Here is a 17543-nt window from a genome sequence, read left to right as displayed (position 1 = left end):
TCTGTTAACCGATCAGCCCATTGTTACTATATTCCAAGTCTGCAGCTTTCTTCCTCTTTATCAACCATGCACTCATTTTTAGTCTATCATCTGCAAATTTTTAATGGTGCCCCCTGCACTTAAGTTTGCTTCTTTGCTATCTACCATGAAAGGGAAAGGACCCAATACTGAACCCTGTGGAATCCCAATAGAAATGACCTTTCAACTACAACTACAGTGAGCATTACCCTTTGTCTGCAGTCACTGAGTTTATTTTGTTCCATTTGCTACTTTCCCTCAGATTCCATCACCACCTTCTGTTTTGACCAATTCATCATGTGTGAACTAGTCCAAAGCCACCTTGAAACCTCCGTAAGCTGCATCAAATGCTCTACTCTCCTTGACCCTCTTTAACACCAATTCAAATTGGTGCGGCATAGTGACTCTGTGGTTAGAACTGCTGACTCACAGCACCAGGGATCAGGGTTTGATTCCAGCCTCAGGAGACTGTCTGTGCGGAGTTTGCACACTCTCACCATGTCTGTGTGGGCTTCCTCCAGGTGCTCTGGTTTCCTTCCACAGTCCAAAGATGTGGAGGGTAGGTGGATTGGCCATGCTAAATTGCCTATGCGAAATTACCCATAGTGTGCAGGGACGTGTAGATTAGGTGGATTAGCCATTGGAGATGAAGGGTTACAGGGATAGGATAGGGGATGTGTTGGCTGGGACGCTGTTTGGAGGGTTGGTGTTGACTTGATGGGATGAATCGCCTGCTTGCACCCTGTAGGGATTCTATGAATCATGAAATTCAAATATAGAATCAAGTTCATCAGACACAAATGAAATCAGAAAATCCCAGAACTGCTCAGAAGGTCTGGCAGCGTCTGTGGACAGAGAAACAGAATTAATGTTTCATGAACCTGCCATCAGAAGTCCAAAGATAGGTCCATTGTGCTGAATATTTCCAGCGTGTTTTGGTCTTACTTTAGATTGCCAGCATTTGCAGTATTTTGCTGTTGTACTACCCAGACGTGATCACCCGTGAACAAATCCACACTGAGTGTATTTAATTACAAATCGGTAGTTATTAGGACAAGTGACATAAAGTATTGCCAAAAAGGCAGCTTTCAGGAGGAAAGAGTGAAAATGGAGGGGCATGGGAAGGGAATTCCAGAGATTCGGGCCTAGGCAGCTAAAAGTTGGAGGAGGGGTGATGGTCTAGTGATATTATCGCTGGACTGTTAATCCAGAAACCCAAGTAATGTTTTGGGGACCTGGGTTCGAAACCCACCACGGCAGATGGTAGAATTTGAATTCAATAAATATTTGGAATTAACAATCTAATGATGGCCGTGAATCCATTGTCGATTGTTGGAAAAACCTGTCTAGGTTCACTGATGTCCTTTAGGAAAGAAAACTGCATTCCTTACCTGGTCTGCCCTACATGTGACTCCAGACCCACAGCAATGTGGTTGACTCTTAACTGCCCTCCGGGCAATAAGGGATGGGCAATAAATGCTGCCTGACCGGTGACGCCCTCATCTTGTGAATGAATCAAGAAAAATGCAACAATGTAAAATTAGACAGAGATAGAAGTTACAGAGACAGAGACTGCATTGTTTTAAATGACAAAGGAAATGCTTTTGTAAAGCACAAAAAGTGTAGCAATGAGATAAGTACAGGAATAAAAGATGGATCCAGAAAAGGTGTGAATGCTTTCAACAGTTCCATTACCAGCAGCTTTCCAATACAGCCGAAGGCAACATGTTGCTTTATTCTGAATAATATCCACTGAGAAACCTCAGCCAAGATTGCTTCTCAGTGAATCAGTCATGAAACTCTCTGAGGAATACTACAATATGATCAGTGTTACTGCTGTGGAATGCCGACTGAATGTTTAATGGATATTTTAGTCTCCTGATCAATGGATGTAACAGGGATGCTCTTGAACTCTCCTTGTTCATTCCTCAGTGGAAAATGTTGGGGAAAGAGCACAAGTTTTATACTCTATCAAATCTTCACACCTCGTAATTCTATTATTGGAGCTTCATTCTTGAGACCAGATAGAAGAATGTTTTATTAATATAGATGCTACATAGCCACTAATAAATCTAACAGGAAACTCAGGAGAAGCAACTTTGCCCAGAAAGTGGTTAAAATTTGAACCAGGAAGAGTGGCTGAAATGATAGCACAGATACTTTTAAGAGGAAGCCAGAGGAGCACATGAGGTAAAGGGGATGGTAGGGTTAAAAAGGGGTAGAAAGAGTCTTGTGTGAAACATAGATAACATCATGAGCCTGTTTCTGTACTGCAAGCTCTGTTTGTTAAGCATTGACTTCAGAATTAAGCACAGTCTCTCCAGAAAAGGCGATTGTTTAGAACAGTTAAAGGAATAAGTTGTCTCAGAGTAAGGGTTATTATTTGTGAATCTTTCAGACCCCGAGTATTTTGTTTGAATTCTGCAGACTGTGAAAAAACTGAGGAAGGCTAAGCTTAAGTTTGTGAGTAGTCAAGGGGAAAGTTCTCATGGGTAACTTTCTTTTGCAATGTGTTCTGAAATTTTTGAAACTGCTATATTTGATATTTTGGTTTATTTTATTTCTTCAATGTAATAAACTTCTGTTTTATTGGTAAAATCTAATCTGTAGTCTGATGTGCTTATGTTTCAGTGAAAGACCACAAGGTTTGACAAAGGGGAAAAAGATCGAGCGAGGCAGGTTTTATTCTGGGGTTTGACTATTCCACTTGCTGAAGCAGCTGGAATCGTAACGGTTCTCATTTCTTGTCCTGCTGTGCTGCATTGGTGATAAATCTGTACGTTTCCTGGCTGTAACCGTACCAGGAAGTTCAAGAGTTCAGTGAAATGATGCTTCATTATTAGCATCAACTTCATCAGGAATACACCACACAGAAAACATTTCCCGAATTCGTAGAATGTCTTCGCGGACAAAGTTGGATCAATGGTTGTTTTAAATTTGTTCTCCACTATGGAAAGTGGAGTGTTTCTCATTCGAACTGTGTATTGTGAAATAGTGGTTAGCTGCTGCTAGTTGTAAGTTATTATTTCATTAACATGAGAGTTCAATATTCCAGCCATTGGACCTTGCATTGTTTTCACTATTATTGTGGTTAACTCATGTGTTTCTGTTTAAAGTGGCATTTGATGAATGCTCGTGGACATTGTGCACAGGGAGTAAGCAATTTAAACTCCTTTAAACACTCTACATAGTCACTTAATTCGTTGCATGGGTAAACCTAATGAGAAAATATATGTACTAATTTATATTTGTGTATATAATATTTATACATATAATATTTTATATATTACATATATATAATATTTATATGAATATATTTGTGTTGGTTGCATTACCCGAAACACTACTCGGGTAGTGTCTCCCACCCATCCTCCTCCTCGAAGCAAAAAAAAAGTTTCTGTGCGACAGAAGGTAACTAGTTTATTTTTTATTCTTTATTTTAAACAGTCTCTTTGGGAATTTAGAATAATGGGAACGGAGGTCAGGGCAGTTGAATGCTCCTCCTGCAGAATGTGGGAGGTAAGGGTCACCACTAGTGTCCCTGCTGACGACATCTGCGGGAAGTGCACCCAACTCCAGCTCCTTGAAAACCGCGTTAGGGAACTGGAGCTGGAGCTCACAGGGACTGGCCCCGCAGCCATGTCCCGCTCACAGCGTACTGCCCCCAGCAGCCCTGACCCGCTGACAGGGACCTGCCCCCGCAGCCATGACCCGCTCACAGCGACTTGCACCCCGCAGTCCTGTCCCGCTCACCGCGTACTGCCCCCCGCAGACGTGTCCCGCTCACAGGGCCAGGGCCTGGGCCCTGCAGCCCTGTCCCGCGCACAGCGTACTGGCCCCCGCAGCCGTGTCCCACTCACAGGGACTGGAGCCCGGAGCCCGGAGCCCTCATCGTGACTTGCCCCCGCAGCTCTGACCCGCTCACAGGGACTGGCCCTTGCAGCCATGACCCGGTCACAGCGGATTGGAGCCGCAGCCCTGTCCCGCTCACATGGTATTGCCCCCCGCAGCCGTGTCCCGCTCAGAGGGACGGGCGCCCGCAGCCCTGACCCGCTCACAGCGTACTGCCCCCCGCAGCCGTGTCCTGCTCACAGTGACTTGTCCCCAGCAGTCCTGTCCCGCTCACAGCGTACTGCCCCCGGCAGCCGTGTCCCGCTTACAGGGTCTGGCCCTCGGAGCCCTGACCCGCTCACAGCGTACTGACCCTGCAGCCATGTCCCGCTCACAGCGACTGGCGCCCGCAGCCCTGACCCACTAACAGGGACTTGCCCCCGCAGCCCTGACCTGCTCACAGCGTACTGCCCCCCGCAGCCGTGTCCTGCTCACAGAAACTGGCCCCAAAAGCCCTGATCTGCTCACAGCGCACTGCCCCCCTGCAGCCCTGTCCCGCTCACAGGGTCTGGCCCCCGCAGCCCTGACCCGCTCACAGGGACTGGGCCCTGCAGCCCTGACCCGCTCACAGGGACTGGGCCCTGCAGCCCTGTCCCAGTCACATGGTATTGCCCCCCGCAGCCCTGTCCCGCTCACAGGGCCTGGCCCCCAGCAGTCCTGACCCGCTCACATTGTACTGCCCCCCGCAGCCCTGTCCCGCTCACAGGGCCTGGCCCCCAGCAGTCCTGACCCGCTCACATTGTACTGCCCCCCGCAGCCGTGTCCGGTCCCCACAGCCCTGACCCCCTCACAGGGACTGTTCCCCGCATCCCTGACCCGCTCCCGGACTGGCCCCCGCAGCCCTGTCGCCCTGACAGGGACCCTGCCCCCGCCGCCCTGACCCGCTCGCAGTGGCCTGGGCCCCGAAGCACTGACCCGGTCACAGCGTATTGCCCCCTGCAGTCCTGACCCGCTCACAGCGGCCTGCCCCCTCACAGGGACTGTCCCCCGCAGCCCTGACCCGCTCCCGGACTGGCCCCCGCAGCCCTGTCGCCCTGACAGGGACCAGGCCCCGCCGCCCTGACTTGCTCACAGCGGCCTGGGCCCCGAAGCCCTGACCCGCTCACAGCGGCCTGCCCCCGCTGCCCTGACAGGCTCGCAGCGGCCTGCCCCCGCCGCCCTGACCCACTCACCGCGGCCTGGGCCCCGCAGCCCTGACCCGCTCACACCGGACTGCCCCCCGCAGCCGTGTTCCGCTCACAGGGACTGGCCCCCACAGCCCTGATCTGCTCACAGGGACTGGGCCCCGCAGCCCTGTCCCGCTCACAGCGTCCTGCCCCCGCAGCCATGACCCGCTCACAGGGACTGGCCCCCACAGCCCTGACCCGCTCACAGGGACTGGGCCCAGCAGCCATGACCCGCTCACAGGGACTGGCCCCGGCAGCCCTGTCCCGCTAATAGCGTATTGCCCCCCGCAGCCCTGACCCGCTCACAGGGACTCTGGCCCCGCCGCCCTGACCCGCTCGCAGCGGCCTGCCCCCGCCGCCCTGACCCGCTCACAGCGACTTGCCCCCCGCAGTCCTGTCCCGCTCACAGCGTACTGCCCCCCACAGCCCTGTCCCGCTCACAGTGACTGACCCCCGCAGCCGTGTCCCGCTGACTGCGTAATGCCCCCCGCAGCCCTGTCCCACTCACAGGGACTGTCCCCCGCAGCCCTGACCCGCTCCCGGACTGGCCCCCGCAGCCCTGTCGCCCTGACAGGGACCAGGCCCCGCCGCCCTGACTTGCTAACAGCGGCCTGGGCCCCGAAGCCCTGACCCGCTCACAGCGTATTGCCCCCTGCAGTCCTGACCCGCTGGCAGGGACTCGGCCCCGCCGCCCTGACCCGCTCGCAGCGGCCTGCCCCCGCCGCCCTGACAGGCTCGCAGCGGCCTGCCCCCGCCGCCCTGACAGGCTCGCAGCGGCCTGCCCCCGCCGCCCTGACAGGCTCGCAGCGGCCTGCCCCCGCCGCCCTGACCCGCTTGCAGCGGCCTGGGCCCCGCCGCCCTGACCCGCTCACAGCGGCTTGCCCCCTGCTCCCTGACCCACTCACCGTGGCCTGGGCCCCGCAGTCCTGTCCCGCTCACAGCGGCCTGACCCCTGCGCCTTGACCCGCTCACAGCGGCCTGCCCCCGCCGCCCTGACCCGCTGACAGGGACTGGGCCCCGCAGCCGTGAGCCGCTCACAGCGGCCTGGGCCTAGTAGCCCTGACCCGCTCACAGGGACTGGGTTCCGCAGCCCTGACCCGCTCACAGCGTATTGCCCCCTGCAGCCGTGTCCCGCTCACAGGGACTGGCCCACGCAGCCGTGTCCCGCTCACAGGGACGGGCCCCCGCCGCCCTGACCCGCTCGCAGCGACCTGCCCCCGCCCTCCTCACCCGCTGGATGGACTGGGCCCCGCCGCCTTGACCCGCTCACAGCGGCTTGGCCCCATCAGCGCTGTCCCGCTCACAGCGTATTGCCCCCGCAGCCCAGACCCGCTCGCAGCGGCCTGCCCCCACCGCCCTAACCCGCTCGAAGCGGCTTGCCGCCGCTGCCCTGACCCGTTTCCAGGGACCGGGCCCCGCAGGCCTGACCCGCTCACTGCGGCCTGGGCCCCGAAGCCCTAACCCGCTCACAGCGACTTGCCCCTGCAGCCCTGTCCCGCTCACAGGGACTGGGTCCCGCAGCCCTGTCCCGCTCACAGGGACTGGGTCCCGCAGCCCTGACCCGCTCACAGGGACTGGGTCCCGCAGCCCTGACCCGCTCACAGCAACTTGCCCCCTGCAGTCCCGACCCGCTCACAGCGATTTACTCCGCAGTTCTGTCCCGCTGACTGGGACTGGCCCCCGCAGCCCTGACCCGCGCACCGGGACTGGCCCCCTGCAGCCCTGACCCGCTCACAGGGACTGGCCCCCTGCAGCCCTGACCCGCTCACAGCGACTTGCCCCCCGCAGCCCTGACCCGCTCACAGCGACTTGCCCCCCGCAGCCCTGTCGCGCTCACAACGACTTGCCCCCCGCAGCCCTGACGCGCTCACAGGGACTGTCCCCTGCAGCCCTGAGCCGGTCACAGGGACTGTCCCCCGCACCCCTGACCCGCTCGCAGGGACTGTCCCCCGCACCCCTGACCCGCTGACAGCTAATTGCCACCGAAGCCCTGTCCCGCTCACAGGGACTGTCCCCCGCACCCCTGACCCGCTGACAGCTATTTGCCACCGCACCCCTGACCCGCTCACAGCGATTTGCCCCCGCAGCCCTGACCCGCTCAAAGGGACTGGCCTCCGCAGCCCTGACCCGCTGACAGCGATTTGCCCCCGCAGCCCTGTCCCGCTCACAGGGACTGTCCCCCGCAGCCCTGAGCCGCTCACAGGGACTGTCCCCCGCAGCCCTGAGCCGCTCACAGGGACTGTCCCCCGCAGCCCTGAGCCGCTCACAGGGACTGTCCCCCGCAGCCCTGAGCCGCTCACAGGGACTGTCCCCCGCAGCCCTGAGCCGCTCACAGGGACTGTCCCCCGCAGCCCTGAGCCGCTCACAGGGACTGTCCCCCGCAGCCCTGAGCCGCTCACAGGGACTGTCCCCCGCAGCCCTGAGCCGCTCACAGGGACTGTCCCCCGCAGCCCTGAGCCGCTCACAGGGACTGTCCCCCGCAGCCCTGAGCCGCTCACAGGGACTGTCCCCCGCAGCCCTGAGCCGCTCACAGGGACTGTCCCCCGCAGCCCTGAGCCGCTCACAGGGACTGTCCCCCGCAGCCCTGACCCGCTCACAGGGACTGTCCCCCGCATCCGTGACCCGCTCACAGGGACTGGCCCCCGCAGCCCTCACCCGCTCACAGGGACTGGCCCCCGCAGCCATGACCCGATCACAGGCACTGTCCCCCGCAGCCCTGTCCCGCTGACATGGACTGGCCCCCGCAGCCCTGTCCCGCCACAGGGACTGTCCCCCGCAGCCCTGACCCGCTCACAGGGACTGTCCCCCGCAGCCCTGACCCGCTCACAGGGACTGTCCCCCGCAGCCCTGACCCGCTCACAGGGACTTGCCCCCGCAGCCCTGACCCGCTCACAGGGACTGTCCCCCGCAGCCATGACCCGCTCACAGGGACTGGCCCCCGCAGCCCTGACCCCCTGACAGCTATTTGCCACCGCAGCCCAGACCCGTTCACAGGGACTGTCCCCCGCAGCCCTGACCCCCTGACAGCTATTTGCCACCGCAGCCCTCACCCGCTCACAGGGAATGGCCCCCGCAGCCCCGTCCCGCTGACAGCTATTTGCCACCGCAGCCCTCGCCCGCTCACAGGGACTGGCCCCCGCAGCCCTGACCCGCTCACAGGGACTGGCCCCCGCAGCCCTGACCCGCTCACAGGGACTGGCCCCCGCAGCCCTGTCCCGCTCACAGGGACTGGCCCCCGCAGCCCTGTCCCGCTCACAGGGACTGGCCCCCGCAGCCCTGACCCGCTCACAGGGACTGTCCCCCGCAGCCCTGTCCCGCTCACAGGGACTGTCCCCCGCAGCCCTGTCCCGCTCACAGGGACTGGCCCCCGCAGCCCTGACCCGCTCACAGGGACTGGCCCCCGCAGCCCTGACCCGCTCACAGGGACTGGCCCCCGCAGCCCTGACCCGCTCACAGGGACTGGCCCCCGCAGCCCTGACCCGCTCACAGGGACTGTCCCCCGCAGCCCTGTCCCGCTCACACGGACTGGCCCCCGCAGCCCTGACCCGCTCACAGGGACTGGCCCCCGCAGCCCTGACTCGCTCACAGGGACTGTCCCCCGCAGCCCTGTCCTGCTCACAGGGACTGGCCCCCGCAGCCCTGTCCCGCTCACAGGGACTGGCCCCCGCATCCATGTTCCGCTCAGGGGACAGGCCCCCGCAGCCCTGTCCCGCTCACAGGGACTGGCCCCCGCAGCCCTGAGCCGCTCACAGGGACTGGCCGCCGCAGCCCGACCCGCTCACAGGGACTGGCCCCTGCAGCCCTGTCGTGCTGACAGGGATTTGCCCCCTGCAGCCCTCTCCCGCTCACAGCGACTTGCCCCCCGCAGCCCTTACCCGCTCACAGCGACTTGCCCCCCGCAGGCCTTACCCGCTCACAGCGACTTGCCCCCCGCAGCCCTGACCCGCTCTCAGCGACTTACCCCCCGCAGCCCTGTCGCGCTCACAGGGACCGGCCCCCGCAGCCCTGACCCGCTCACAGGGACCGGCCCCCGCAGCCCTGACCCGCTCACAGGGACCGGCCCCCGCAGCCCTGACCCGCTCACAGGGACCGGCCCCCGCAGCCCTGACCCGCTCACAGGGACCTGCCCCCGCAGCCCTGACCCGCTCACAGGGACCGGCCCCCGCAGCCCTGACCCGCTCACAGGGACTTGCCCCCCGCAGCCCTGACCCGCTCACAGGGACTTGCCCCCCGCAGCCCTGATGCGCTCACAGGGACTTGCCCCCCGCAGCCCTTACCCGCTCACAGCGACTTGCACCCCGCAGGCCTTACCCGCTCACAGCGACTTGCCCCCCGCAGCCCTGACACGCTCTCAGCGACTTGCCCCCCGCAGCCCTGTCGCGCTCACAGGGACCGGCCCCCGCAGCCCTGTCGCGCTCACAGGGACCGGCCCCCGCAGCCCTGTCGCGCTCACAGGGACCGGCCCCCGCAGCCCTGACCCGCTCACAGGGACCGGCCCCCGCAGCCCTGACCCGCTCACAGGGACCGGCCCCCGCAGCCCTGACCCGCTCACAGGGACCGGCCCCCGCAGCCCTGACCCGCTCACAGGGACTTGCCCCCCGCAGCCCTGATGCGCTCACAGGGACTTGCCCCCCGCAGCCCTTACCCGCTCACAGCGACTTGCACCCCGCAGGCCTTACCCGCTCACAGCGACTTGCCCCCCGCAGCCCTGACACGCTCTCAGCGACTTGCCCCCCGCAGCCCTGTCGCGCTCACAGGGACCGGCCCCCGCAGCCCTGTCGCGCTCACAGGGACCGGCCCCCGCAGCCCTGTCGCGCTCACAGGGACCGGCCCCCGCAGCCCTGACCCGCTCACAGGGACCGGCCCCCGCAGCCCTGACCCGCTCACAGGGACCGGCCCCCGCAGCCCTGACCCGCTCACAGGGACCGGCCCCCGCAGCCCTGACCCGCTCACAGGGACCGGCCCCCGCAGCCCTGACCCGCTCACAGGGACCGGCCCCCGCAGCCCTGACCCGCTCACAGGGACCGGCCCCCGCAGCCCTGACCCGCTCACAGGGACCGGCCCCCGCAGCCCTGACCCGCTCACAGGGACCGGCCCCCGCAGCCCTGACCCGCTCACAGGGACCGGCCCCCGCAGCCCTGACCCGCTCACAGGGACCGGCCCCCGCAGCCCTGACCCGCTCACAGGGACCGGCCCCCGCAGCCCTGACCCGCTCACAGGGACCGGCCCCCGCAGCCCTGACCCGCTCACAGGGACCGGCCCCCGCAGCCCTGACCCGCTCACAGGGACCGGCCCCCGCAGCCCTGACCCGCTCACAGGGACCGGCCCCCGCAGCCCTGACCCGCTCACAGGGACCGGCCCCCGCAGCCCTGACCCGCTCCCAGGGACCGGCCCCCGCAGCCCTGACCCGCTCACAGGGACCGGCCCCCGCAGCCCTGACCCGCTCACAGGGACCTGCCCCCGCAGCCCTGACCCGCTCACAGGGACCGGCCCCCGCAGCCCTGACCCGCTCACAGGGACCGGCCCCCGCAGCCCTGACCCGCTCACAGCGTCTTGCCTCCCATCCCTCTTACACAGGTCACCCCTTGCTCAGAAATGGTCCCAATTATCCATGAACCGGAAATCCAGCCCCCTGTGCCAGCTCCTGAACCATGCATTTTCATCTCACCTATCTTTCTCTGACTTAACTCACTAACATGTGGCACTCGTGGTAACCCATAAATTATTACCCTCTCGGTCCTGCCTTTCAGCCTCTTTGCTAACTCCTTGTACACAGTCCGCAGGATGTCATCCCTCTTTCTGCCTCTGTCATTGGTACCAACGTGCACAGTGGCCTCTGGCTGCTCACCCTCCCCCTTAAGAATTTCTGGCACCCAATCAGAGATGCCCTTGACCTTGGCAGCAGGGATGCAACACGCAGCCCTGGTGTCTCAAATGTGGCTACAGAATCTATGCCCCCAACGAATGAGTCTCCAACCACGTTCGCTCACTTGGATTTGCCTGACCCTGTCCCACAGCAGGGTGGTTTGTACCATGGACCTGGCTACTGCTGATTGTATAACTGACCCAGTTTAGTTTTAGATCAGTGTTAACCTTGGTTTCGTGGATAGCCAAGCACCTGAGTCGTCTACAATACAGGAGAAATACATTCTTCAGCTCACGGATTCTGTGACAGTCAAGGACAAGCACTGAATTGTTCTAACCTCATTTCCAACACCTGGCCCATAGCCTTGCATGGCTTGGATAGCACTTGCACGTTTAAAAAAAAAATAAATGTAAGGATGATGTGAGGGTAAGGACATGGAATTTTTTTGATGTGGTCATATTCTCTCTTGTTGGAGCTGATTGCTGCTTAGCACTTGTGTGGCGCAAATGTAACTTAACCTTTATCAGGCCAAGCCTGATCGTTGTCCAAGTCTCACTGTATTTTCTCACCGTTGACTTTACTGTTGGGCCTAACCAACATTTTGTACATACCCTGCCTATTCTGAAACTCTATCACTTAATATTAAGTCTAATAAAGACAAGTATCCAATGTGCCTTCCAAACCACTTCAACGACCTGGTCCATTACATTGGGGGATCAACAGGCATGCACATCAAGATCCTGAGATCCCTCTGATCATTGGTGCTTGTGAGGTCCGTATGATTCATCATGGGCTCCAAAATCTGTTTGTGCTGTGTCACCTGATCCTTATCCCGTTTGTCCTTACATGAAATAATGTTCACAAACGCTTCTCAAAAATTCTTCCCAATCCTACTTTTTGTAATCATGATACAAGTGAGCATAAAACTTGGAACACGACAGCAACAGGAATGTGCCCTTTGGCCCACCATGTTGGGCCAAACATGACAACAAATGAAATAATCCCTTCTGCCTGTCCTTGATCCATAGTCCTCCATTCCTTACCTATTCGCGCACTTAACTAAAAGTCCCTTTTAAATGCTTTCATCGTATCTGCATCCACTACCACCCCGGGCACTGTATTCCACACTTTTAACATGCTCAGTGTGAAATATTTGCCCCTCACATCTCTTTTGAACTTCCCCCCCTCTCAGCTTAAATGCATGCCCCCTAATAGTGGACACTTCAACTCCGGGGGAGAAATTTTCTGACCGTTAGCTGTATTTATGTATCTCCTAATTTTATAGACTTCTATCAAGCCTGCCCTCAGCTTCTACTGCTCCAGAGAAAATGAAGAGTTTTTCCAGCTTCTCCCTCTCGTTCATCCCCTCTATTCCAGTCAGCATGCTGGTAAATCTCTTCTGCACCCTGTCCAAAGCCTGCACGTCCTTAGTGTAATGTGGTGGCCAGAATTGAATGCAATACTCTGTGTGGTCTCACCAAAGTCTTGTAAAGCTGCAATGTGACATCCTGACTCTTGCACTGAGTTCCCCTATGAATAAAGGCAAGCATGCGATATGCCTTCTTGACCACCCTATCTACTTGTGTGGCTACTGTCAGGGAGTTATGGTCTAGGACCCCAAGATCCCTCTGGACATCACTGCTGTTTGGGGTCCTGCCATTAACTGTGTATCCCTTTCCGTAACACTTGGTCTCCTAAAATGCAACACCTCATGCCTGCCCAGATTAAATTCCATCGGCCATTTCTCCGCTCGTGTTTGCAATTGGTCTGTATCTTGCTGTGTCCTTTGACAACCTTCCATGCTGTCCACAAGTCCACTGGTCCTTATATCATCTGCAAACTTAGTGATCCCCCATCTGCATTTGCAACCAAGTCATTTACACATATCACAAACAGCAGAAATCACATCGATGCGGAACACCACTCGTCACTGAGCTGCAGCCAGAAAAACAGCTTTCCACCACTGAGACGGCAAGAACTGCAGATGCTGGAATCAGAGTTAACCAAGTGTGGAGCTGGAGGAACGCAGCAGGTCAGGCAGCATCAGAGGAACAGGAAAGCTGACATTGTTGATGCTGCCTGGCCTGCTGTGTTCCTCCAGCCCTATACTGTGTAATCTTTGTCAGCCTTCCACCGCTACCGTCTGCCTTATATGGGCAGGCCAAGTCACCATGGATCTCATGGATCTTAATCTTCTGGATGAGCATACCATGAGGGACCTTATTGAAAACCTTCGTAAAATCCATGTATATGTTATCAACTGTTCGATCCGAATTGATCACCCTTGTCACCTCCGTGAAAACTTCAACTGACTTGGTAAGACATAACCTGCCTTGCATAATACCATGCTGGCTGTCCCTTATTAGCCCATACTTTTGAGACATGAGACACTCACCAGTCTGTAGTTTCCTGGAAAGTCCCTGTTTTCCTGCTTGAACAGAGGAATGACTTTATCCACTCACCAGTCTCCGCAACCCCTCCAGTGCCTGGCAAGGATATCAGATCCTGTTGAAAGTGGTGTGTTGATGCATTTGTGTCATGATTGTGTTTTGTTTCAGCCCTAACATTGAAAGCAGTGTAAGAATGTCTTTGTGCAGCAGGCGAGGTATGAGACTGAGCCTTCATACAATTGCAAGATGTTGAAACTTTGCCATTATTTATGAAAACAGTGATAAATTTCCATGATCAACATTTCTGTTACACTGCAATGATTATCCCGTGGCATGTAAAATCAGAAAGATACGATAAAATGAGACTGGGTCATATGCAGGGAGAATGTTTGCCTTTCATGTCTATAGAAGTAGTGAAATATTTCCGTGAATCTAAAAGTCACTTTTCCGTTCATTGAAGGACACAATCATCGCCTTGGAAGCTTCATCACGATACTACTTTGCATTTCTGAAGAGGGAAGAAGAATCAATGTGCAAATTCAATTCCATGGTTTTGGAAGTCCCATTGAGAACACGATTCATTTGCGCCGGCATAATGCTCTGACCGAGAAAGAATTGAAGGTGAGTTTGTAGTTTGGAAGATCGCAGCAATTTATGCATCAACTTCTTCATCGATAATGTTCCATTGCTTTCAAACTGCATTTTCCACTCTGCAAGATAATAACTGTTAGAACAAGCAACAGTATCGGTAGGTGGTCTATGGGGAATGCAATGTTACAAAACCCGATCCATTCAACAACATATTTCAGATATGTCAACAAATTAAATATTCCAGCACAGGATAAAACAAGGAAGATGAGAGTGAGGAGGCAATAGCTCTGATGACAAAAGAACAGAAATTTACCTTTATCCATTCGAGCAAAAAAGCAGGCACGCAAATAAATAATCATCTAACAATGCCCATGTGCAACGGAGGCTACAGGGGGACTAAAAATGCCGAATTGTTGTCATGCGTATTGCTGAAAGGATGATTGAAACAGAATCTGTGGTAAATTTGTTGAAATACAGATGATGCATCTCAGGATGTTGGAGGAAGAACATTTATGGACTGAGGCAAATTGTATTGCCCTTTTCAGGAGTTATTGGGTTCATAATGAATTGAAACACTTCCTTCTGTGCTGAAAGCTTTAGTTTAGTTGCAGCTGGATGACAATTTCTGTTCCTGGTAGTATTTCGCAAACTGTTAAAAGTGAATGTCACTGCACAGAATTCCAAACATGACTCCAATCAGTAGAGAAAATATCCAAGGTGTGTGATGAGTTGTATCCTCTCATGTTGAACAGCGCAGCGACAGATACAATGGAGGCACTGATGATAATGTTCCAAGAATCCTTAGATTGTGGAAAATTCGCAGAGGATTGAAAGATGGTGAACATAACACCATTATTACAAAGATACTTGGACAAAATAGTAAGCAAGTATTGCCAATTTAGGTCAACCTGGGTAGATGTTCATGCCGGCAATGAAAGATGAAATAACAGGGTACTGAGTGTGCTATAACATCCTACAGAGTGAACATCCTTTCATAACGGGGAAATAATACTTGACAAACTTGCTACAGTGCTTTGAGAAGGAAACAAACATTACTGATGAAGGACCACCAGTTGATGTCGTACATTGAGATTTCAACAAAGCATTTGATAAGGTACAGCTCGTAAGGTGTCTCGAAGGAAAAGAGCCCGTGTGTTCAACGGTAGTATGTTCGGATGGACAGAGGACTGCATCGTTAATAGAAGTAGAGTTGTAGCAGCAAGATGGTAACTGACAAGTCATGTACAGCCACAGAGCGAATGCTGCGGAGGCCGTACACCTCAAGTTGACTGGGTTGATTTCGGAAATGGCGGAGGGGATTGCTATGCTTAGGAAAGTTGGGCAGGCAGGGACTACGTTCATTGGCGTTTTTAAGATTGAAAACAATCTTATTTTTTCAACATTTAAGATTCTTAAGAGGCTTGATAGTGTATATCCGTAGAGATTACTCCCATTTGTGAAAGATTTTACGACCAGAGGCCACATTTTCAAATTGGTTGCCCATTAATTCAGGGAAGAATTACTTCTTTCAGGTTGCAGCAATTTATTGAACACTTTAGCCAAGAAGGTTTTAGAGGTAATGCCATTAATCATATGCTAGGCTCTAACGGCCAGGTTAATTTTTAAATCAAGAAACAATGATAATGAGAAAAGGGTCGAGGCCTGAAACGTCAGCTTTTGTGCTCCTGAGATGCTGCTTGGCCTGCTGTGTTCATCCAGCTTCACACTTTGTTATCTTGGATTCTCCAGCATCTGAGCTTCCCATTATCAGTGATAATGAGAAAAGGGTAGTCTTTACAGTGGAAGATACTTCAAGGATCCCCTTATTACTAAAGAACACAGGGAGGAATTAAACACATCACTACCACACCATCACTACCATGAGAAAAGTAGCAGTAGACAATCTAATGGAGTGAAAGCAGATTGGACTCTTTGCCGTGATGGTTTACTTTCTAAGATTCTAAACAATGAGCTTCAGAGTCGGTGTCTGCTTTGACTGTAATTTCCCAAAAAGGTTTAGATTCCAGAGAAGCATCTGAGGGCTGGAAAACTGCTGATGTGACATCCCTGTTTAAAAAGGAGAGAGGCAAAAAGAAGATAACTACAACCGAACCAGCCTAACATCTATTGTTGGAAATGTGTGGCAATCAACTATGAAGAAAATAGTAGCAGAACATTTGGAAAATCAGAATCTAATCAAACAGAATCACCATAGCCTGATGAAAGAGAAATTATGTCTGGCTAATTTGTTTGGGTTTTTGGAGGAAGTTTTGGGAGGAGAATTAACAGAGGAAAACCAGTAAATGTGTTGTGTTTGGACTTGGAGAAAGCATTGAGAATGTACTCAAAAGTAATAAGCTAAGAGCTGAGGTTTTGAAGGTAGTATATTGCTATGGATCAGTATACTTTGCACGTTCTGGAAGGAGAGATCACATCTCGAGTGAAATGCACCTAGTGAATATATATTTTGGGGAACTTGGTGGCAATCCGGTAAGTCAGTGCAGAGGGTAAGAGGTGCCATTTGCTTGCTTTTTTTGCCTGATAGTTCGTAAGCATTTTTTTTGAGACAGGGTGAATTGAAGCCAGAATCAGGGACCGAGAGGGTGAACCAGGTTCATTGGTTGGTGATCGCTACTGGTTTAAGAATCTATTATCGGTAGCTTTCAGATTGAAAGTAAATCGGAGAAATATTTACAGGCTACAAACTAAAAGACCAGAATGTTTTCAAATCAAATTAAGAGCGAAGTAATTGAAATGGAGATGCCAGGCCAGATGATGATTTGTACCTACATGACGGGCGAGTGGTCAGGCCCCATACTCCAGCTTAGGGTTGATGAACTGGAATCTCAGTTTTTACCAATCAACAAATCATGTGGGGGACAGTTACCGGGGAATGCTGTGCTTCAGGAGGCAGTCACACACCTTAGATTAACTAGCTGAAACTTGGTCAGTAGCCAATGACAAAGAACAGGGCAGGTGGAAGGTTTCAGGATGTAGTGGAGAAGGAACCTTGGCCTTTGATCTTATCGAACAGGTTTGAGATTCTTTCTTTGTGTGTGGATGAGAGTGCAGGGTATAGGGAAGATGAGTAAACTGACTGTAGCACTGTGGTACAGGGGGACATTGAAGAGGGAATAAAAAGTGAAATGTAGTTATAATCAGAGGTAGTATAGTTAGGGGAATGAACACTGTTCGTTGTGACCAGGATCGAGAGTCTCGAAAGTAGTGTTGCCTGCCTGGTGCCCAGGTTCAGGAGATTCCATCTCGGCTACAAAGGAACTTGAAGTGGGAGGAGTAGAAATCCAGCTATCGTGGTCCACACAGGTACCATTGATATGGAAGAAAGAGGAAAGAGGTTCTCCTGAGGGATTATGAGCACCGAGGTGCTGAGGTGAGAAAGCAGAACCAGAATGGTAATAATCTCTGGATTATTATCTGAGCAATTTGGCACGGTGTGAACATAATTATAGATGTACATTGTTCCAATGGTGGCATGGCAGAAATGTGTTTGAATTCATGGGACATTGGCATCGGTATGGGGAAGGAGGGAGTCGTTCGAAGGAGGGAGGCTCAACGAGAATCATATTGGGACAAGTATCCTCGCAAAATACAGAGCTAGGT

At 54.7% G+C, this 17543-nt stretch overlaps 1 protein-coding gene across 5 annotated transcripts in view; it reads left to right on the top strand.

Annotated features, from left to right (window-relative positions):
- The window catches only part of LOC132207818 (complement C4-like), a 343465-nt gene that overhangs the window by 14756 nt on the left and 311166 nt on the right, over positions 1-17543 (top strand). For all 5 annotated transcript variants that reach the window (XR_009443868.1, XR_009443867.1, XR_009443870.1 and 2 more), the window contains exon 2: positions 13792-13952. The gene's annotated coding sequence lies outside the window, so the exon portion shown is untranslated. The remainder of the gene's footprint in view (positions 1-13791; positions 13953-17543) is intronic.

This window comes from Stegostoma tigrinum, unplaced genomic scaffold (genome assembly GCF_030684315.1).
Source record: "Stegostoma tigrinum isolate sSteTig4 unplaced genomic scaffold, sSteTig4.hap1 scaffold_167, whole genome shotgun sequence".
Classification (NCBI taxonomy): Eukaryota; Metazoa; Chordata; class Chondrichthyes; order Orectolobiformes; family Stegostomatidae; genus Stegostoma; species Stegostoma tigrinum.
The sequence above is the reverse complement of the archived record's forward strand: the minus strand, read 5'-3'. Positions and strand labels throughout refer to the sequence as shown.